At 40.9% G+C, this 23,134-nt stretch overlaps 1 protein-coding gene and 1 long non-coding RNA gene across 2 annotated transcripts in view; both read left to right on the forward strand.

Moving 5' to 3' along the window:
- The window catches only part of dpr21 (defective proboscis extension response 21), a gene marked incomplete at its 5' end in the record, with an annotated part of 428,500 nt that overhangs the window by 348,233 nt on the left and 57,133 nt on the right, over window positions 1–23,134 (forward strand). The window lies entirely within an intron of this gene.
- LOC136117478 (uncharacterized) lies at window positions 16,184–16,960 on the forward strand. Its single transcript, XR_010655021.2, has 3 exons — window positions 16,184–16,335; window positions 16,391–16,521; window positions 16,581–16,960. It is a non-coding gene; the product is annotated as an uncharacterized lncRNA (long non-coding RNA).

Here is a 23,134-nt window from a genome sequence, read left to right on the forward strand (position 1 = left end):
GCCATACACACCACAAGAGAATCCGACCGAACGAGCAAACAGAACGGTCAAGACCATGATTGCGCAGTTCGCAGGGCAGGACCAGAGAAACTGGGACTAGCAATGAACTCGAGCACATTGGAATCCACCGGCCATACACCGGCGTTTCTTACCCAGGGAAGGGAACCACGTCTACCCAGCAGCCTATATGATAAGGAAACCATAGGCACTGGACGAGCTACGGAGACCCCTGAGGAAAATGCCAACAAACTAAGAGAGGTATTTGAGATCGTGCGGCGAAATATGGAAAAGGCGTCCCAAGACCAAGACAGACACTACAATCTGAGAAGGAGGCAATGGTCACCAGGGGTGGGCGACATAGTGTGGGCCAAGGAACATCACCTGTCCAAAGCGGCCAAAGGATTCGCTGCAAAACTAGCCCCGAGGTACTTTGGCCCTTAGCAGGTTGTAGATTTCGTCTCTCCAGTGATCTGCAAAATTCGCCACACACAGTCGAAGAAAGAAAAGACAGTTCACGTTGGCGAGCTCAAGCAACAATTAAACAAGCAGACAGCAGAAACGTCAGATGTCTAACAACAGGTACGAGGCGACAGGATTATTCGTCAGGCCGAAGCGAGAGTCATCCATACGCCACTCGGAAAGGACAATCAGGATAGAAGAAGGACATGGATAAGGATCACACGTTGATCCAGACTGCGAGGCCACAGGATTAGGCGTCAATCCGAAGCGAGAGTCATCCACACGCCACGCAGAAAGGTCAACAATAAGGGTAGGGCACAAGGACGTGGATAGGGATGGATGGTGATCCCGACCGCAAGGCAACAGGATTAGGCGCCGGGCAGTTGCCAGAGTCATCCGCGATAACGCCAGGCGGAAGGGACACTTACAAAACGGCACAAGGATACGGGTAACGTAGAAGAGAGTATGCGCGGAAGGAGGCAAGCAACACAAGTCGCGCAGTCCAGACATACACCGCAGCATCCGGAGATTCTACACGGAATGCGCCTGACGAGCTCGTCTAGTTGTTACCCGAGGAAAAGGGGAGGACGGTGCAGAATCAGATCTACACCGTAGCCAGCTGGTCACAAAAGACAGAAACACGCACCACACCAACAGTTAACTAAAAACAAGAAGAAGAACGGGGCATGTATGGGCCGCACCAGCAACTTGAAATTTAAAGGGGGCTTAATGCAGGAAGCAGAAACGGACATCATAATACTTACCTGCTGTCCTGGTTGCAAAGTGAATGCGAAGTCCTCTCCGCACCCGCTCTCGAAAGCTGCCAATATGGAGTCAGATGCTGCCAACAGAGGACGAGTGAAGAGCGAGAGAGGACGAAAAGATGAGATGAAAAGGAGTGAAGGAAATGCAAAGAAACTTACCAATGAAAGTTTCAAAATCACCACGAGCCAGGGAAGGGGGCGCCTCGATAGGCGATCGATTGGCACTGGACGATAGTGCGATCGATGGGCACACGAAAATGGAAACATCGGCCAAGGTGGAAATATCGCAACGAGCAGGTGGCAACGCCGCACCGTCGGTATCGATATGCGAATAAACATCGATCAAGCACGAATGGTGTGACCAGGCGGAGGAACCAATAAAAGGAGTAAAACGCAGCAATGAGCAGCGAGCTGGGGATCGATAGCCCACGAGTATCGATGGCCCAGTGGAAACACGGTAAATATCGGCGTGGAAGATTTAAAGTTGCTACGAGGAGGATGACCAGCGCTGTAGAAACTCAAGGGAGTTAAGAGCGTCGAGGGAGCATCGAGGGAGCAACGAGGGAGCGCCGCGGGAATCACAAGGACTCGAAGGCTAGGACATGCAAGAAAACGCCGGCGAATTCGCGTAGTAACGGCGCAGCGAGGAGAGTTTGGAGACTTGGATGGAGAACGAGAGAGTTTGGAGACCAAGGATGGAGAGCGAGAGAGTTTGGAGACCAAGGACGGAGAGCGAGAGAGTTTGGAGACCAAGCATGGAGAACGAGAGAGAATGGAGACTTCGCGGGCAAGGCAAGAGTGCCGTGTGCAAAACAGGATAACGGAACTCCACCGGACTTTGGACTCTCCCGTGAACTTTGGACCGGGAGAGGAAGTGCCACATCTCGGCCGTGGAGCGCCACAAGCGGCACGGGAATAAGCGGAATGGCGGCAGTGGGCGGAGCATCTATTGGAAGCGGTACGTGAAGGGCAAGTGAGTCAACCAGGAGTCACGGACTTTGGACCTAGAGTGGAGAGATCCAGCGGGCCGTGCGCAAAAGGGAAATAACGGTTCCCGGAGGCCCTATATAAGGCAGCAGAGCGCTGGCAGCTGGATCAGTCGATCACGGGGAGTAAAACCTTCAAGATCAGTTAAAGTACCAAGTAAACAGTCATACAAGCAAGTAATCTACGAGGGAGCTACAACCAAGCGACCACACCCTGGCGAGTCGCCCGGCGGGTCTGTCAGAGACAAGCAAAAGAGTCCTACGACGAAGAACCGTCAGCTTGGGGAGGAAAGTTGTCTGCGACCCAGCGTACCTTGCCCGACCAAGCAGGACCTGGCGTGACGGACGAGCGGTAGATCGATTTGCGGTTTCAAGAGGCGGCCGCCTGGAGAGCCCTGCGATTACCGGCGAAGTTCCCGAACAGCAATCGCCCAACTCCCCGAGTGCCAGAAGGACGAGATACTGGTCAGAAGACAGCGCAGAGGACATCGACAGCGACACCAGCAGACATTTCCGGCAGCCACGTTACCATCGCCGCGCGGAGCTCATTGGGGAGCGCAGGAGCGTCGCAGACGTCACGCATCAGGGTGAAGCCGGGTGGAACGTTCGTCTTCGCTAGGCGTAAAGCGAAGTGAGCCGCTAGACAGCTTCCTGGCGGCAGCCTTGACTGTCAGCGCGAACTGAGCAAGAACCTAGCGGGACCGTCCGGGACAGAGCAAGGGACAGGTATTGCCTCGAAAGGCGTCGGTCTGGAGAGCAAGGCTTGTTCACCCTAGTCTGAGAACGGTGACGCTTCCCTAAGCCCACAGGGCAGATCTCTCTTCGGGTCTAAGGCGCAACAAGCGACCCCGAGGTAGCGCGTCGGCAAGAAAGCAGAGGCGGCCACTACGAGCGTCCCGAGACCCAGGATCCAGAGAAATACGAGTCAACGCGTCGAGGAGCCAGAGAGAGGAGCGCCAGCAGCCCGCGGAACCAGAGCCAGGAGATACCGAAGCCAACCTAGCCACACACCCGCTGTACTAATACCACGAGAATAAATCCCACTGTTACCATTTGAACCCCTTTGTTTTCTCACTGATCTACGGGCAATGACGTCATATAAATTTGGTGGGACGAACACATAATCTTCTGAGCTAGCCGCACGAATCTCGCAGCAAACAGACACACAAAATCAGTTCGTTACAATACTTAGTTGTTAATCTTTCTGAGTTTCGGAATTTATGGCAATCTGCCTAAAATTGGACTCTACTAGTTGCGCCTTGGTGATTCTGATCTTCAAGAAATCTGCTGCATCAGGTGTGCCTGCAACCACCTTTAGTGCAGTACCCAAGAAGTCTAAGCTTCTAGAAACTCTATGGTGTATTTTGAGAACGGACAAAAGGGGTCTTAGATGGTCTGTATCGACGTCTACCAACTTACGCATATGCGAGTGCGGAAAGGAATCGGACAATTTTCTGTTTCATCTATCATATTGCTATACTCAGAGAGGTTACTTGAGTGTCTCAAATAATCTCTTTGTTCGAACACTAACACCTCACCGTCTAGTACCGGGATGTAGTCAGCGTGCGAAAAGTCTGTGATCCGTGCATTGGCCGCTGATTAGCAATGTGAGGGCAAACCTGAAATCCAAGCATAGCGTAAGATAGGGTGTTTAAACTTTCTTAAATTGACTTACTAACTAATTGTAGAAGACCACCTATTTGAGGTTGTCCTTGTAGACCACCCTCCCCTTAATAAGGACAGCCGTTCCGAGGTTTGCTTCCACTTTTTGCTCTGAGCATAACGGGGTCAATTTGTTCCCTAACCTCTTATTGTTTTTTTGGTATACCTTTTCTCCTACCTCAAAGGTACGGTTCTGTCTGGAGTCGTTACATCTTTTGATATTATCTTCTTGAGCTTTTACCAACCTTTCTTTGATGTCTGCAAGATACACATTGTGCGCAGCATGAACAATCTCAATTGGTTTTTCACGAGTGACTGAGTGTATGGTCCTGTTGTACTCTACCGTAGCCCTCAGGATTAGCTCTACCGTATCATTGACTTTCTTGTCCAGCTTTAAACATCTAGCGATTTCTGCCATGGTGCTATGAAAGCGTTCCACTTGACCCTTCGACGAGCAATGCAAGAGGGCCGCATTTACAACGTCAATGCCATAGGTATTCCTAAGCATGGAGGTGATCGTTTCTGAGTTGAAGGCAGCTTCATTATCGCAAAATATTGTTTTGGTCTTGGGGAAAAAGTTTAATAGCTGCAATAATGGAACAGTGATGTCGACTATGGTTCTAGACACAATCGATTGAACGACTGCAAACTTTTCAATGCATGTCAAGAATTGTTTTTTATCGGTCGAAAAGATATCAATGTGCAACATTTCGCCGGTGCAACTTGGGATAGGTGTTACCCCGAGCTCTTGTCTTTTAGGGTGCCTGTCATATTTTGCTTTGGTACAGACTCGGCAGTTTGTAACCACTTCCTTGGCTAAGTTGTTCATATTAGGAAAATAATAGTTGCGAAGGACTTGTTTCACATTTTCCTGTGCTTATCAGCTGTGATAAGCTCTAACTGATCATATTTATCAGATATATCTTGCACGAAATTTTTGCAGTACCGAAATTGGGTGTTTGGGGAAGTGGGAGATTAGCTCGTGCTGAAAACTTGCTAAGGTAGGCAGGTCGCAGTGCACAGCGTTAACGACGTCTGTGTTCACGCGCTCTTTAAGAGACTTTAAAATGCTGCCTTTGTCGGTGAAATTGATAAAAGGACGAGTTTTGCTGCGAAACATCACCAGATTCCGATTTAACGGAAAACGTGCTTCTTCAAGAACAATCTGGTTCCTAAAGCAGTTAAGTGGTTTGTCGGTAGCCTCGATTGTGTAGGTCAGAGAGATTTCGCTGTGAACGGTCACAGCGTCCGACTTAGGCTCATCTTGCAGAGCGTTAAGATTTTGTCTGGACAAGGCATCAGCAACAAAATTTTCTTTGCCTGGTTTGTAGAAAACTTTGGCATTGTGCTGGTCTATGACCGCCTTGAATGGCTTTTACCTTTTGAGGGTCGGATTTTGCTTACAATGAAGCCTAGGTATTCTACGCTGTCTTTGAAGAAACTAGTCTTCTCTTGGCTTACTCTCATGTTAGCATCGATTAGACACTTGAGTAAAGCATCGATGTGGCGAACATGCTCTGCCTCATTGTTTGAAAAAATTATGACGTCATCTATATAGACGTAGCATATTTTTCCAATATGTTCCCTGAGAACATCGTCCAACGCCCTTTGAAAAATGCTGCTTGCATTTTTTAGGCCAAACGGCAGACGGCAAAATTCGTATTTGCCGCTGTTAGCTGAGAATGATGTCTTTTCGCGATCGTGCTCCTCCAGGTAAATCTGGTGATACCCTGATTTTAAATCTAGGGTAGTAAAAAATTGCGCTTTCCCAAGGTTCGCTAGAATCATGGGAATGCTGGGCATTGGGTAACGGTCTGAAATAGTCTGTTCGTTCAGTTTCCTGAAATCGATGACTAACCTCTTCTTCGGGTTACCATAGGCGTCAGTACCTTTATTGTCAAATACCCAAGTTGGGCTGTTGTAGGGCGACCTCGAGGGCCTGATAATGCCATCGTTTAGCATTTGTTTGACTTCACTGTTCACAAAGTCGGAAACGCCCATAAGGTTTGGGTAGGCACTGGAGTACACCGGTTCGCTTGTTATTGTCCGAATTGTGGCAATAACTGCGGTGTTAAAAGGGAGAGATTCGTTAGCTGTTGAAAAAGCTTTTTTTCTTTTTAGTATCATACTCCTAAACTCTTTCTTAACGGAGGTAGGAACCACGATGTCATTAACGACGGTGAAATTTACGTCAGCGCAGCTATGATACTGAAGTTTTTCGGAGGAGCCCTTACATTCCAGAATGTTTTTTTCTAAGTTCAGCTTAACCCCGGCCTGTGTTAACTAGTCGAAGCCTATGATAGCGTCGAACGAGCTGAGAGTGTCTAACAAAAAAAATGGTGACGAGTGCTTGAAAATGTTCATAAAGCACTTTTGCTTAATTTTGGTAGAACAGCGAATCGAATTCACCGTAAACGTTTTGGTGACCGGCATTATGGTTAATAGCTCCTTTATGGGCTTGATATAATTTTTAATAATTGAGTCGCTGTCGTCTTGGGCCTGTCGCACGATCGGACGAGTTTCGTCGCTTCGCGGCGTTGGTGTCATTAGATTGACGTTTGCTGTACTCGGTACGCTGCCTAAACTTAGAGGAGGAATCAATCTCCATAGGTTGTGGGGCCTGCGATTGGTTGTCCCTGTTAGTCTGCTCTTGAGAGTTGCCCTTTGGGCGCTTGACAAAATGGGGGTTCTTATCCTGATTTTGGTCTTCTTTGTTATACCTGCCTGGTTTGCCATAGGAACGGCTTTTGTTGATTTCGGCACCTTGAGCCCGCTCTTCCACAGCCTTAGCGTAAGAGTTTGCGAACATGCTTCTCTCAATACTGGAATCTGCCTCTCTAGCCAGAGCCAGCGCAGAAGGGAGGTCTTTAGGCTGTGCTGGAAAGACGACGGATCTGAGAGATTTCTTTAAATCCGAAATAAAAGCATGCAAGGCGTCGGCTCTAACTTCTGAGTTGAGCCAATCGGCACCCTCTTGTTCGTGCGTCATGACAATTTTATTGGTTACTAGCGTTAGTTTCTTTTCGACTTCGTCATAGTATTGCATTAAAGACATGTCGCCTTGCCTGACCATTTCTAGCCCCTGTCTTAGTAAGCGCAGAGATGTCTTGTCCGAGTAGGTGCAATCTAATCTGGCCATCAAACAGTCAACACTGTGTTGTGTGAGACAAGTAAGGCTCCTGCTGTGCCTCTGATTTTGTTTCTTATGATGGCAACAGCTTGGTAGTGGGCACGCTGCCGTTTTAAGGCTTGAACAACTCATATGCGTAAGTGGCTGACTGCCTCCAAGCTACATATTCATCCTGAGTGCCTGTGAACTCACGGACGGACTTGATTATGTCTAGCGGAATGTCGCATCCGACCTCTGGTCTACCTGGTTTTTTTTCATATGTGACAATTTGAGGTGTTTCCACCTGTAAATTCTGGACCTGAGTGACTAAAGCGTTAATCTGGGCCTGTAACTGGGACTGCTGTTGCGACAGCGCCTGTCTGACTGCATTGTCAATAAGGGCTTGTATCTGATTGGGATCCATGTCGTTCTCTGAATGGGCACCAGATAATGGTTGGTTGACCTCCCAACTGTCGTCGCTGTCGTATTCAACTTTAACGTCCCTATAGGAACCTGCCCAACTCATTGGCTGTTGGCTGGCACCACACAAATATTTTATTGCCGATCGGAACTGATCGGTCGAATAGCGAGCTTTGGTTGCGCAAGAGATTGACTTACTAAGAGGTCACTTAATTTCTTTGGATAAGCACAAAAAAAACCTTTGCCTTGGTGAAAGTATGCAAAGCAAGAAAAATTAAAAAAGAATATTTGGGTATGCAATGGAAAAAAAATTTACTGACAAAAGTATGCAATAAAATAATTTTCTACTGACAAAAGTATGCAACGCAAAAAAAATTTCCTGACAAAGGTATGCAATGAAAATTTCCTACTGACAAAAGTATGCAATATAAATTTTTTCGAATTTATTGATTCAGCAATTACTCTGCAAATATAGTTTTTATACCCGTTACTCGTAGAGTAAAAGGGTATACTAGATTCGTCGGAAAGTATGTAACAGGCAGAAGGAAGTGTTTCCGACCCCGTAAAGTATATATATTCTTGATCAGGATCACTAGCCGAGTCGATCTAGCCATGTCCGTCTGTCCGTCTGTCCGTCTGTCCGTCTGTCCGTATGAACGCTGAGATCTCGGAAACTATGAGAGTTACAATACTGGGATTAGGCACGCAGATTCCAGAGATTCCTGCACAGCGCAAGTTTGTTTCAGTAGAGTGCCACTCCCACTCTAACGCCCACAAACCGCCCAAGACTGTGGCTCCTACAGTTTTGATGCTAGAATAAAAATCTTTACTGAAAGGTAATGTTCTCATCAATACCTATCGATTGACACGCCCACTTTAACGCCCACAAACCGCGAAAACCTGTGACGCCCACAATTTTTATGCTAGATAAAAAAATTTGACACGCCCACTCTAACGCCCATAACGCTTAAGTCTGTATACCGCCGGTAGGTGGCGCATTTAAATCTCGCTTTGCTGCTTGCATATCTCCATTTAGCTGAGTAACGGGTATCTGATAGTCGGGTACTCGACTATAGCGTTCTTCCTTGTTTGTTTTATGATCACAATAAATTTTATCACCACTCGAGCTTACATGATCCAATTAACAAGGTTCGAAACTGAAGTTGGGCGCCAGATAAAGATCGGAGGGTTTGTCCCGCGTAGTCCTGCGTCTGCGCTGTGCAGCTCTGTGTCCTGCTGCTTCTCCCGATGTATCTCGTCCTAGGCCAGGTTCTGGAACGACGATTAGGTTGGCGGTAAACTTTACCGCTATTGCTGGCCTTAAGCTCAGTCAATAATAAGAGATATATTTTAACGGCTTTGCCGGAGTATGTTATTTATTCAGACAATTGTATTGTCGTATTGCTCGTACAAGACCGGCAATCAGAGTTTACAATAGGAACCTTAAAGCCAAGCAGCAATGCATCACGCCACAAAGTCATGGTCGGCAAGCCGACTCAGGATTCCATACAGCGCAGCACTCCACTTCGAATATGAAGTGTCAGCATATCACTGTTGGTCGTTCTTAGCGCAGAGCGCTGAACTCAAATGAGGCGCATCAGCATTACTCAGCAAAGATAATTGATAACTAGAGTAATACATTGTGCAATATTATACTTAGTTGTTAACTTATACAAGTTGCTTACTAGATGTTATTAGCTGGTTACCAGCTGCTTAGTATCTGGTTTCTATGTGTTTAGTAAATGTATACAAGTTGTTTACTAGATGTTAGCTTTTATAGTCTTTTGTTAAGAATGATCAAAAAATTCTTGATCACTAGACGACTTTCGATGTGAAGTAAAAACTTACACTCTGATTTTTAATGTGTTTGCTGTGTACGTTAGAAATATCACACAACCAAAATATCTAAAGATTGATATATAAATCTTAGGGGAACATGTCCGATTATGTTGGGGAAAGATGTATCCTGTGGTTGTAAAACTAATTAAAAAATTAGTTGTTCACAATCTGTCTAAAAGCTGTTTAGAAGCTGTTTTGATAAACAATTTCGATTCATGTTGACAGATATTATGAACATATAATAACTTTTAACTTTAACTATCATATTGTAAAAATAAAACATTTCCTTTTTTCATCTTATGTAGGTATAATAAGTATATCCTTATCTACAATAGCTACCCTTACACCCCATAACAATAGCTACAATAAAATGTAGGTAGGTAATGGAAAAAATTCATGGAATATTATCCCTTCATAAAAAAGGTCATAAATAATACAATTAGGAAAGTATTTTTTATTTGCGAAACATTTATAACTGTTACCTACAACACAAGTAGTTAAGTTACAAAGGGTTGCGAAAAAGTTCACAGCTAACTAAGACAAGGATTAGTCGTAAATTTCTCGCCAGCGCTAACAATATTTTAAGAGCTGTTCACTGCTTGACAACCCAGGCAGAACACCAGAAGACACCACAGCAGAAGGATGAGCGAATTCCCTAGCGACATCTCTGAAATGCTAGCTCGCCTGAGCGAGCAAAGGCGCGAGTGGGGCGCGAAAGGAGAGCCCTACCCGAGGGCAGCAGCGCCGAGTTCAATTATGCTGCGGCCAGAGTATTTTGGTCTCGTCTCACTTTTTGTTTAATGATTAACAATAACGCCGACAGAAGAATGGGCACGCCAACAGCAGGCGGCTGAGAGAGAGGCGGAGGAGCCACTCTTCCCGGGAGAAGGCACATTTCGGCGATTTTTATTCTAAGAAAAATAAAGTAACTTAGCAAAACCAAAGCAAAATAAATAAATAATATAATTATAAAAATAAAAAAGAAAATAATAAATACAGGAAATATATAAAAGGTACAAAAAACAGATATTACCAGGTCCCAACGCGCGTGCGTCGAGGCATATAAGCAATCCTTTGTAACATAACTATTTGTATTGTTGGTAACAGTTATAAATGGTTCGCAAATAAAAAATACTTTCCCAATTATATTTTTTATGACCTTTTTTATGAAGGGATAATATTCCATTATTTTTTTCATTACCTTGACCTTTGTGCCTGCGTAGAGGCATTTTAGCAATCCTTTGTAACATAACAATTTGTATTGTTGGTAAAAGTTATAAATGGTTCGCAAATAAAAAATACTTTCCTAATTATATTTTAATGCCCTTTTTTATGAAGGGATAATATTCCATGAATTTTGTCCATTACCTTGACCTTTGCGCCTTCGTCGAGGCATTTTAGCAATTCTTAACAACACCACCTGTGTTTATTGTAGGTAATCAACTTGACTCTTGGGTTATAGCATGGTAAGCAATTGGTGGTTTGCTTAATGGGATTTAAATTATCGGTGACAAATTTATAAGTGAAAGTCACAGACATTTTGGACAAAGGATACAATTGGTCATATAGGTGTGGGTATACACATTTATTATGGTGATAGAAAATTAGATAATCACAGTGTTTTTTTTACTGTATTACGCCGGAGCGATTTCAATTACTTTCCCAATTATAGTTAGTTTGAAATCGTTTTTTTGACATTCATATATTTTGTTCTTCCTAGACATTTTATTGTAGCTAAAACCTATAGCTATGGGGTGTAACGGTAGCTATTATAGTTAAGGATACACTTATTATACCTACATAAGATAAAAAAAAGGAAATGTTTTATTTTTACAATATAATAGTTAAAGTGGTTGATATTATTATATGTTCATAATATCTGTCAACATGAATCGAAATTGTTTATCAAAACAGCTTTTTAGAAAGTTAGTGAACAACTAATTTTTTAATTAGTTTTACAATCACAGGATACATCTTTCCCCAACATAATCGGACATGTTCCCCTAAGATTTATTTATCAATCTTTAGATATTTTGGTTGTGTGATATTTCTAACTTACACAGCAAACACATTGAAAATCAGAGTGTAAGTTTATACTTCACATCGAAAGTCGTCTAGTAATTTTTTGATCATTCTTAACAAAAGACTATAAAAGCTAACATCTAGTAAACAACTTGTATACATATACTAAACATAAAGAAACCAAATACTAAGCAGCTGGTTACTAGCTGCTAAATAACATCTAGTAAACAACTTATTTACATCTACTAGGCATATAGAAACCAGTTACTAAACAGATAGTAACCAGCTAATAGTATCTAGTAAACAACTTGTATACATCTACTAATAGCTCATAACAGTTAACAACAGCTAGTAATCAAAGTCCAAGCAAAGTACGCCATCATGAATCACGAAAACCAGATGAGAATTGTTATTAAAGAGTTTATTAAACTTATTCAAAATCTTAGACAATGATGTCTAATTCATACAAATAGTATACAAATAGAATAGAACTAGAACACTAGAACTAGAAAAAAAGTTGGCAACAAAAAACAGATATTACCAGGTCACACCACCTCTATCATATACTTGAATAAGAAATTAAATTAAAAGACTCTCCTATGTTAGCTAAAGATGTCTTCAAAATATGTTATAAAGTTTAAAAATAATCCAACATCCTAGAAACATTTAATTGTGAGAATTATTTTACATCTATCTATGGGAACCAAGCGAAAATATGCGTTTGGAACGAAGGTTAACAACCCATATATTTCTTTCAGAGGGAGGAGTCAGAAAATTAAATATTTAAAAATGTATATAATATAGATTGAATTATGAATTAAATGAAATATGTTTACAATAATAAAATAAGTAAAATAATCTTATGTGATCCTACAAAATTGGTTTCTGACTGAACAAATGAATGGTTTAAAAATAATCCAACATCTCAGAAACATTAAATTATGAGAATTATTTTACATCTATCTATGGGAACCAAGAGAAAATATGCGTTTGGAACGAAGTTTAACAACCCATATATTTCTTACAGAGGGAAGAGTCAGAAAATTAAATATTTAAAAATATTATAATATATTTTTAATTATGAATTAAATGAAATATGTTTACAATAATAAAATAAATAAAATAATATTAAATGATCCTACAAAACTTGTTTCTGGCTGAACAAATGAATGGTTTAAAAATAATCCAACATCTTAGAAACATTAAATTGTGAGAATTATTCTACATCTATTTATCGGAACCAAGCGAAAATATGCACTTGGAACGAAGGTTAACAACCCATATATTTCTTACAGAGGGAGGAGTCAGAAAATAAAATATTATAATATATATTTAATTATGAATTTAATGAAATGAAATTTTTTTACAATAATAAAATAAATAAAATAGTATTAATTGATCCTACAAAATGTCTATCTGACTGTAAATAAAACTACAAGTACGAATGAAAGGAAAGTATTTTGTTAAATGAAGTACGTCGGCTACTTGCGAGTTGTTGCACGGTCGTAACTTCATCCCTTATCAATGGCCTTGAGATGTATGATCTTATCAGACGTCCTGCTCCTTAGATCTTGGGCATCTGACTTTAATGACGGTCAGGTAATTATAGTTCACGGTAAGTGGGTTCGTATGCTTTGATAATTCTTAATAAGAGACTATAACAACTCATAACACTTGTTAACAGTTAGTTACCATCTAAAACCAAGTACTTTACAGATACTATACAAAAAGTAATCATCCAAATCCAACTACTTCACAGGTACTATACACAAAGTAACCATCCAAAAACAAGACTAAACAGAATGTAACCATCAAAATACTGCTAGGTAACAACTAAATACAACGTGTCCAACGTGTCCATATAATATGAGTACTACCCTAAAAAATTGTATATCTCTGGAAAAACTTCAAAGTCTCAATCTATTAAATTCTGGATATAGCAGTGGAGGCGAAATTTCTACGGGACCCCACTTCAACTTTTCTGTACCATTAAAATTTTGTTCAGCTTTGCTAAGGATTATAAAAAAGTTTTGTTAAAATGTAAACAATAACTAGTGTTGATGCTAACTAAGAATCTTGGCGATGTGTTTGAACAAAACAGAAATGAACAATATTTATACCCGTTACTCGTAGAGTAAAAGGGTATACTAGATTCGTCGGAAAGTATGTAACAGGCAGAAGGAAGCGTTTCCGACCCCATAAAGTATATATATTCTTGACCAGGATCAATAGCTGAGTCGATCTGGCCATGTCCGTCTGTCCGTCTGTCCGGATGAACGCTGGATCTCGGAAACTATAAGAGCTAGGCTATTGAGATTTGGCGTGCAGATTCCTGAGCTTCATACGCAGCGCAAGTTTGTTTCAGCAATGTGCCACGCCCACTCTAACGCCCACAAGCCGACCAAAACTGTGGTTTCTTCAGTTTTGATGATAGAATAAAAATTTTATCTGAAATGTATTGTTCTTATTAATACCTATCGATTATCCCAAAAAAAAGTTTGCCACGCCTACTTTAACGCCCACAAGCCGCCCAAACCTGTGACGCCCACAGTTTTCATGCTAGATAAAAAATTTTTACTGAATTTTATTGCTTTCGTCAATACCTATCGATTGATCCAAAAAAATTTGCCACGCCCACTCTAACGCCCATAACGCTTAAGTCTGTATACCGCCGGTAGGTGGCGCTTTTTAATCTCGCCTTGCTGCTTGCATATCTCCATTTCCCTTTGGTCCCTGACTAAGCTGAGTAACGAGTATCTGAAAGTCAAGGTACTCGACTATAGCGTTCTTCCTTGTTTCAACTGGAAATGACGAATATAGCCTGGAAAATTTTGCATGTAACTCCGATCGATTTTGCAAAAATTAACGTGTATGATATTATTAAAGCCTACCAATCGTATTCCGGCGTTGGTATTTATATGTTAATCCCAAATAGGGGTTGGGAGTCAACACAGCTGGAGTGTGAAATTGTTGGCTAACCGCGAAAAAACCAAGATTTGTAATAATTGGACTTACATTAATGGAGAACTTATCACAAATAATTTATCAAAGTTAAAAGTTCATTTGAATTCTGAATCATATCCATATGATAATCTGAATGTTGATTTTAGTAAGAATCAGTATGCTCACCTATATGAAACGTATACAAGATTTCAATCTAGTTACTATAATCGTGAATCACAACCATGTTTGACCCCAAATGAATTTAAATTGAAGGCCTCTTGTATTGTGGTTGATCTTTCATATAAAAACGAATCAGTGACAACTGGTCCTATTGATGTGAGAATTTCAAAAGAACTGAAGACACCCAGTCATGAAAATACCCAGGCTTACTGTCTCCTCATACATGACCGTTTAGTTGAATATAACCCATTAAACGGACTAGTACAACGAGTTATTTAACATTAGAAAAATGTTGAAAAACACTGTTTCGATTGATGTTTAAGGTTTCTTTGATAATAATAATAATTTTATTGTAAAAGAAATTGGAATTGTATTCGAAAAAGATCCAAACTTGAATAATAGATTTTTAATAGAACCACCATATGACTTTACTTTGCTAAATACAAAATCTCGAAAGACTGCAATTTGGTTAACCAATACACACCACAACATTTTGTGAAACGATGGAGAAAACAGTTTTCACAAACTCGAAAGTATCTAAAGACAATTACAAGCGGAAAAAAAATTATTTGTAAAGGTGTGGAAAAGAATCGTGTTGGGGCGGGATGGCTTGATCGTTGAAAATAGGTGAAGCCCCAAGATTGGATGGTACCTAAAACACACGGGAGTACTTTGGGGTTTTTACGCGACGTACGTAGATGTTTATTGGATCACTTTGAAATAAGAACTGCTTAAGCCTAACTTAACTTAAGCGCTCCAGAGCAGAGCGGAGACTTAGAGGAGAGATGGAGAGGGAGAGCGGACGGCAGTGCGAGCGCGCGAGATGTAGACATCTGGATAAAACTGCCTCCTGAAATTAAACGCCCTTTTGAGGACACCCTCGCCCCCCTTGCGAGGACACCCGTAGCAAGAACCTCAGGATAGTAGGCTCAGGAATATGCTGGAAGTGTAGATCGGTCGTCCGTATGTAGAAGAGTGTGGTGGGCCTTTCCACACTTGTGGCAGTGATGACCACTGCGGCAGGAGTCCTTCGAATGATTGTGAGCCAAGCAATTGGAGCAGTACTTCTGGGTATGTACTTCCTGAAGCCGATTCTGGGGGCTTAGTCGTAGAAAGTGGTGGCACTTCCGTAGAGGATGGATCTTTTGGCAGACTCGGCATTGGTAGGATTTAATACCTCGAGTACGTCTGCCATCCAAGGCGGGGTATGGAACCCAATATTCGGGTGGAGTATTCTTAGGAGAGACTTTTTGTACGGAAACTTGCGCTGAATAGGAAAAAATTATGTGTGGAACTGAGGCGGATAATGGCCTTGGAGGGTCGGATGGAATCGGCGATGTAGTAGGACCGCTGTTTCGATGCAGCAATGAGTGATGCCGATCTTGGCAAGTGAGACAGTTGTGAGCGCTTGTGCAATCCCGGAATTGATGGCTGCTTGCAAAGCAATTGGAGCACAACTGCTTCCTTTGGATATAGGCTAGGCGATCGTCTACCGTCATTTGTAGGAAGCGTGGACATATACGCACGGGGTGGTTCTTCTTCGAACACAGATCACAGCCTTTGGGGATCGGAACTAGCCTTGTGTTGAAGGAATTTATTTTTGGAAATTCTGCCACTCGATTTGTGTCTTTGGACTGGACGTGGTGGAAATTGGCAGATCGGAAGCTATCGACGGCCTCAAGAGTTCGATGGCGCTCCGTCAAATAGGAATCAAGCTTAAGCCACGTAGGAATTTCGGCTTTATTTTGGATGGACTGCTCCCATAATGAGAGAGTGAGCTTTGGTAGTTTTGTCTGTTTGAGCACATATAAACCAGGATAGGGTCCCAATTCTCAATATTAACACCGGAAAATTTTAAAAAAGTTAAGCAACCTTGAAAAGTGCGTTGAAGTTCTTCTAAGGCTGCTCCCGACTCCTGTGCTATGGATTGTACATTGAAAAGTGTTTTCAGGTAACTGTTCACCTGCAATCGCTTGTTTTCGAAAATCTCAGTTAGGTTATTCCAGGCTGAGCGAAAGCCATCATTGGTAAGTGGGGATCTCAAAGACGTAAAATTTTGGGACGGAGTTACTGCAGCTTGAGGTATTTGGGAGGAGCCTTTTTGGATTTGTTCCATCAGCTGCGCGGCAAATATTTCGTAAGTGGAGTACGTTTTGTAATACTTGGACTTTAGTATGGCGGCGCTCTCGCCTGCAGCTATAATGCAGTCGCAGCATATGTCGTATGCTGCCTTTACCGTTTGCCACAAGGAATTGAGGTGATCGCGACGAATTTTAGAGGCGGATAACGTTGGGGTAGGAGCACCTGGAGCGTTCACAGTGGCCTCAAAGTGGATCAGACAGTCAACTGTGGCCATAAATCGGGTTAAAGCGAATTTTACTGATGTTGCCATGACGTTAAGTAATTTAGAATTTGCATTCAGAAGTAAGAAAACGGTTTGGAATCAAATTGGAATTTAGGAACCAATCAAGATTGTAAATATATACGGTCACACTGTCGGATAGGCCGAGTTAATAAATATTTATTATATCGGATGGTCGGACTTATGTAAAGAATTACGGACTTTAATATTGTATTTTTGGAATAAACATTTATTGTGAGCTCTTGACGTACATACGTATGTATGTACACTGTACTTATGTATATATGTGGGGTGCGAATAGCAGAATAACGTTGCGGGAATGGTAAAGACTTCGCTTGTGTTTGTATGTCGGTGCGTTTGTTTGTCACCTGCACAACTAAATTGCAGACGAATTTCTGGAGTGCATTTGTGGATATTTTAACTTTCTTTTTAATTTTAGAAATAGTTTAGCCGTGTTTGTAGGTCGAGAAAAGTAGTTGGAGTGGACTGTATTAGAAAGAGTAGTTAGAGTGGACTGTATTAGAATATTTATGTAAATATACACACGCAGCTGGAACACAGTAAAAAACAAGGAAGAACGCTATAGTCAAGTACCTCGACTATCAGATACCCGTTACTCAGCTAAAGGGACCAAAGGGAAATGGAGATATGCAAGCAGCAAATCGAGATTTTAATACGCTACCTACCGGCGGTTTGTTTAATTGTCTATTTTATTGTAGCAATTTTAACAAAACCTAACTCTGTTTTTAACCTGTGCATTTTGTTATTGTAACTTCTGTAAGTTGCGGTGCATTTGTTTCAATAGCTTTTGTTGTTGTTTCCCATAATCTGTAATCTTTCTCTCTTGTAATCTCTCTCCCGTTTCTTGTCGACGCAACTGTTGTCGTGTATATTTTGTTTGTGTTTCGCAAGCCACGCTCAGTCGACAGCCACTCTGTCGCGCTCTCTCGCTTTCGCAGTCTCTTCGCGCTCTTATACTTTTGTGTTTTTGTGTGTCTACATTTTTATTGTTTGATCCCAGTGTCAAATTAAGTGAGGTATTCATAATTCTTTTGATTCTTTGGTTTTATAAACAACTTTTTTTCTTAAATTTAAATACTTAAAAATGGCTCTTTTTGTTCCAAGAAAGATTGTGAGTTTGGATCGTCACCTAATGATGTTTTTATTTACTGTCGTCTCTGCAATACAGTCATTCATCCAAAATGTACTGGACTTGTTGGCAGAGTAAAAGATTTTATTGATCTGCGTGTTGGTTTTTCGTGGACTTGTGCCTCTTGCGTTGAAATAGACCGTGATTTGGATGGCTATGTTGCGCTGACCAATGATCGTTTTATGAAACTTTTTGATAAGCTTATGAGCGTAGTTGCTGATTTTAATGAGTTTAAGGCGGACCTTGATAATAAAAAAATGTCAGTAGGGTCACCTAAACGCAAAAAGACCGCTCCTTCAAAATCTGCTCCCGTAAAGGCATCAGTTCCAAATCCCAACTTAGCTCCAAATATTTGTACCCGATCGGTAACGGCAGCTGTGTCGGCATCTACTGGGTCTGGGGGACCTAAAGTTTCCACATCTGCAGATGTTTTGGAATTTATACAAACATTCCCATCTCAAAACATCACAGTGGAGGAGTTTAAATTTCCATATGTTCGTATGATATCTTCATTTAAAATATCTGCTCCTCCGGAAGTATTTAATGTACTAAATTCTAAAAGTTTTTGGCTTAATGATGAATTGGTCATTAAAGAATTTGTTCCAAACAGACGGAGAACTAATAATAGGCCTTCCACGACTGTACCTGCGCATAAAAAACTGAGCAGTTTATTTTTGGCGTATCAAAATGTTAGGGGACTCAATATGAAACTACCTAAGCTTTATGCTGACTCCTCTGCCTTTTCTGAAGACATTCTGGCCTTTACTGAGACTTGGCTGAAACCGGAGATATCAGACTCCGAAGTTCTGTCCAAAAATTTTAATACGTATAGAACTGATCGCTCTCCTCGTAGGGGGTGGGGTGCTGGTTGCCGTTACCTTTACTTTATCATCGGAGAGAATATACTTTCTTAATCCCAATGACATAGAATTCGTTGGTGTTAAAGTTTCTTTGAAATCTTTTTCTATTTATGTAACTTGTTCTTATATTCCACCTGGATCCGACTTAACAATTTATGAGCAACATTTGTCTGCAATAAAAACTGTTCTATCTCATCTTTCCGAAAGGGATCTTTTAATTGTTTTGGGTGATTTCAATCTCCCTGACATTTCTAGGTCCCTTTCCACTGACTCACTTGTCTCTACCCCTTTATTTGACCATGACTTCGTTGACGGTCTGTTAGAATTATCATTACAGCAAGTTAGCTTTATACGTAATTCACTAAACAGACAATTAGATCTAGTATTTGTTTTAGATCCGTCTGAAGTCACTGTATCTAGAATTGACCCACTAGTTTTGCCTGAAGACCAGTATCATCCCACATTAGAACTTTCAATTTGTTTTCCCAGCGTTGATACCCTCTCTCCTTCACTTTCTCCAAATAAATGTAGATGCTTTCGTAAATGTGACTTTAGTAAACTCAACAAATTTATTTCTCAATATAACTGGACAAATTTATATAATTGCTTGGATATTGAAAGTGCTACGGAACTATTTTATAGTGTCCTAAACTCTTTTTTCAGTGAATGTGTTCCTGGCAGTTTTCCTCCTAAGTTAGACAGGCCACCTTGGTTTACCAATCAGTTGCAAAGACTTAGAAACCTAAAAACAAACTTCTATAAAAAGTACAAAAAGTCGGGTAGGCGATCCGATTTTTCAAGATATGTGGTGGCTCGAACTAATTTTAATGTACTTAACAGTCATTGCTATTCCATGTATTTGAACCGATGTAAATTTGAATTTTCAAAGGATCCGAGGCAATTTTATAACTTTGTCAATGCTAAGCGAAAGTCCTCAGCATTGCCATCATCCGTACGATTAAACTCTATTGAGGCATCTACGGATCCCGAAATTGCAGATTTATTTGCTGAATTCTTCCAATCTACTTATAGTTCTGTTTCATGGTCTAATTCTAGCTACCCTAATCACTTAAACAGGGCAAATTGTATTTTTTCTCCTGTAATCACCGAGAGTTCTCTCTTAAGGGATTTAGAAACTATAACGCCAACCTATTCTCCGGGGCCAGATGGACTCCCTGGGTGTGTTCTTAAGTTTTGTGCCCGAACTATTTGTAAACCCATTCTTAAACTTTTTAATTTGTCTATCTCATCATCTGTTTTTCCTACTATCTGGAAAGATTCTTTTATTATTCCACTCCACAAAAAGGGTGCGAAGGTTAATGCTCAGAACTATAGAGGAATCTCCAAATTGTCTGCAATTCCTAAAACATTTGAACGCATTATTACCTCTCAGTTGCAACATTTGTGCTTCTCTTTAATATCGCCGTGTCAACATGGTTTTGTTAAGCCTAGATCGACCACCACTAACCTGCTCGAATTGACATCTTTTGTACTAGATGGATTTAACAAAAAATTACAGACGGACGTTATATATACAGATTTTAGTAAAGCCTTTGACTCTGTTAACCACTCTCTTCTTTTATTCAAATTAGATCTGCTTGGGTTTCCGAATAATCTGTTAACTTGGATTTCAAGTTATTTGAATGGTAGATCTCAGAGGGTTTTATTTAAAAACGCTGTTTCCAAGATGATCAACGTGACATCTGGAGTGCCTCAGGGCAGTCATTTAGGCCCTTTGCTGTTTACTCTGTTTATAAATGATCTTCCTTCTATCGTAAATCACTCTCGTGTACTAATGTATGCTGATGATGTTAAGCTTTGTTTTTCATATAATAATATTGAATCTGGTTTCTGCTTGCAGTCAGACATAAATAGATTCCAGGAATGGTGTCAGTACAACCTTTTGAATTTAAACTATCTTAAATGCAACGTAATGACTTTTTATAGGGGTACGCCAACGTTCATGAGTTACTCTCTTCAGAACATGTCCTTGGACCGAATATACTCAGTAAACGATTTAGGTGTTCTCCTAGATCCTAAACTTAAATTTGACTCCCACATAACCTCTACTGTAAATAGAGCTATGAGTGTTCTTGGGTTTATAAAGCGTTGGTCTAAAGAATTTGATGATCCATACACTACCAAATTATTATTTACCTCACTTGTCCGACCTAATTTAGAATACTGTTCTTCCGTTTGGAGTCCTGAGTATCAAGTGCACATTGATCGTATAGAGTCCGTACAGAAACAATTTCTTCTTTTTGCCTTACGTGGTTTGAACTGGGATCAAAACGTCAGGTTGCCTTCTTACTCGAGTAGATTGCTATTAATTAATTTGCCTACTCTAGTAAGCCGTATAATTATGCTTGGTACTATTTTTATGAATAATCTTATCAGAGGCGATACTGATTCTGTAGATTTGGTAAGCCGCCTAAGTTTCAATGTTCCTGTTAGACTAATGCGAAACTACCATCCTATTAACTTGCCACGATGTTCATCTAATTTTAGTCAGCATGAGCCCTTTCGCGTTCTTTCTAATAATTATATCAACCTGTATCATTTAATTTGTTCCTCAACTTCTCTCCCTGTACTAAAAACTTAAATCTTAGCTCATTTGCTTTAATCTTGTTGATCTATGTTTTGTCCTGTCTTTATTTGTTCTATGTACCTTCCTCGCGAACCGTATTTGCCCGAAATAAAAATGGGCCCGCGCGTAACAAGCACGTGCTTGGTGTCGTTTGGGCCACTTGTTTATACTGCTCTTAGTGCATCAACGTTCAACAACGTTCAACAATATAAAATATTTTAGTTGAATATTAGCACTGAAATATCTTCTGGAATTGTTTCAAGTGTGCAACTGTGGGCAAAGGAAACTGGAATATTGTCGGGCACAAGTAACGGAATTGAAATACATATGTTAAGTGCCGTTGCTTCGTATTAATCACTTTTGGATTTAGACAATATATCATACAGAAAGTTAGTCGAAATAGGGTTCGAAAAACTGGCTGTATGACCGGCAATTATAGTAAGTGGAACTTATCTGGAGCGGTTCAAGCCTGCTGGGACAAAATCAAAGATAACTCCAGGGGCGGGGTGGCTTGATCGTTGAAAATAGGTGAAGCCCCAAGATTGAATGGTACCCAAAACACACGGGAGTACTTTGGGGCTTTTACGCGACGTACGTAGATGTTTATTGGATCACTTTGAAATAAGAACTGCTTAAGCCTAACTTAACTTAAGCGCTCCAGACCAGTGCGGAGACTTAGGGGAGAGGGAGAGCGGACGGCAGTGCGAGCGCGCGAGATGGTAACGTCTGGATAAAACTGCCGCTCGACACTGCCTCCTGAAATTAAACGCCCTTTTGACGTAAACAAATCGATTTCTACAGAAGTATTTTGGGAGTCGTCAGCTCATTAATATCGAGGAAATGGGCTGTCCGTCATTAGACAGGTTTAAAGGAAACCGGTTTCCCTATTGTGAAACACACCTTAAGGGCGGGGTTTGTGCTCTTAACAATGCATACATTATTTTGACATTTTTAAAAAGTAGCTGCAAAACAATAAAATAAATTGTATACAACATTTTAAAGTTGAGACTAGATGTGTAAGGACCTACAAAAAAATAATATATACAAAATGAAATTTCATGAGGAAATTGACCAATTTATTGAACAATTTAAAGGACAGATAATTGGTCAGCATTTTCAATGCCTTCTAAAAAACTATGTTCATGAATCGAGGTGGACATGATCTCAAAACTACGAATTATGGTGAAAACTTTAGATTTTGTAAGCCAGAAATGACGTCGGAAACGTGAGCCTGCTTCTTCTATGCAAATCGCCGGAATCAAAGCAGAAAATTAATTTCTATATATAATAGAAATGTTCGCAATACCAAAATAAATGAATAAATATATTATGATGCTACAAAATAATCTTCTGACTTTTTATTTCGAGTTAAAATTACAGGTACGGAGAATGGAATATATTTCCTTGACTGAGATATGTCGGCTACCTGTGAGTTGTTGCGCGGTCGTGATTTTAACCCCTATTATGGGAACGTATTAGAGCTAGCAGTCAGCCGTGAGGTCGTTGGAGTGAGGCCCATGATCTTGTCAATGAGCGTGCGCCTTCAGACTTGTCCATGTGTCTCTTTTATTGCGCTTGCCAATGAGCGTGCGCCTTCAGACTTGTGCATGTGTCCCTTTTATTGCGGTCAGGTAATGGACAGGTGCGCATGTACGGGTAGCTCTTGCTTGAATCCCTTTTATGACATGTTTATGACCCATTTGTGGAAAGGAGATATTCTACATCTGAGAATCATTAACTTGTGAGATTTATTTTATTGGGGTTCTTTTGATTTCTAAATTAGTCTTACAA

Source organism: Drosophila suzukii, unplaced genomic scaffold (assembly GCF_043229965.1).
Source record: "Drosophila suzukii unplaced genomic scaffold, CBGP_Dsuzu_IsoJpt1.0 scf_4, whole genome shotgun sequence".
Taxonomy (NCBI): Eukaryota; Metazoa; Arthropoda; class Insecta; order Diptera; family Drosophilidae; genus Drosophila; species Drosophila suzukii.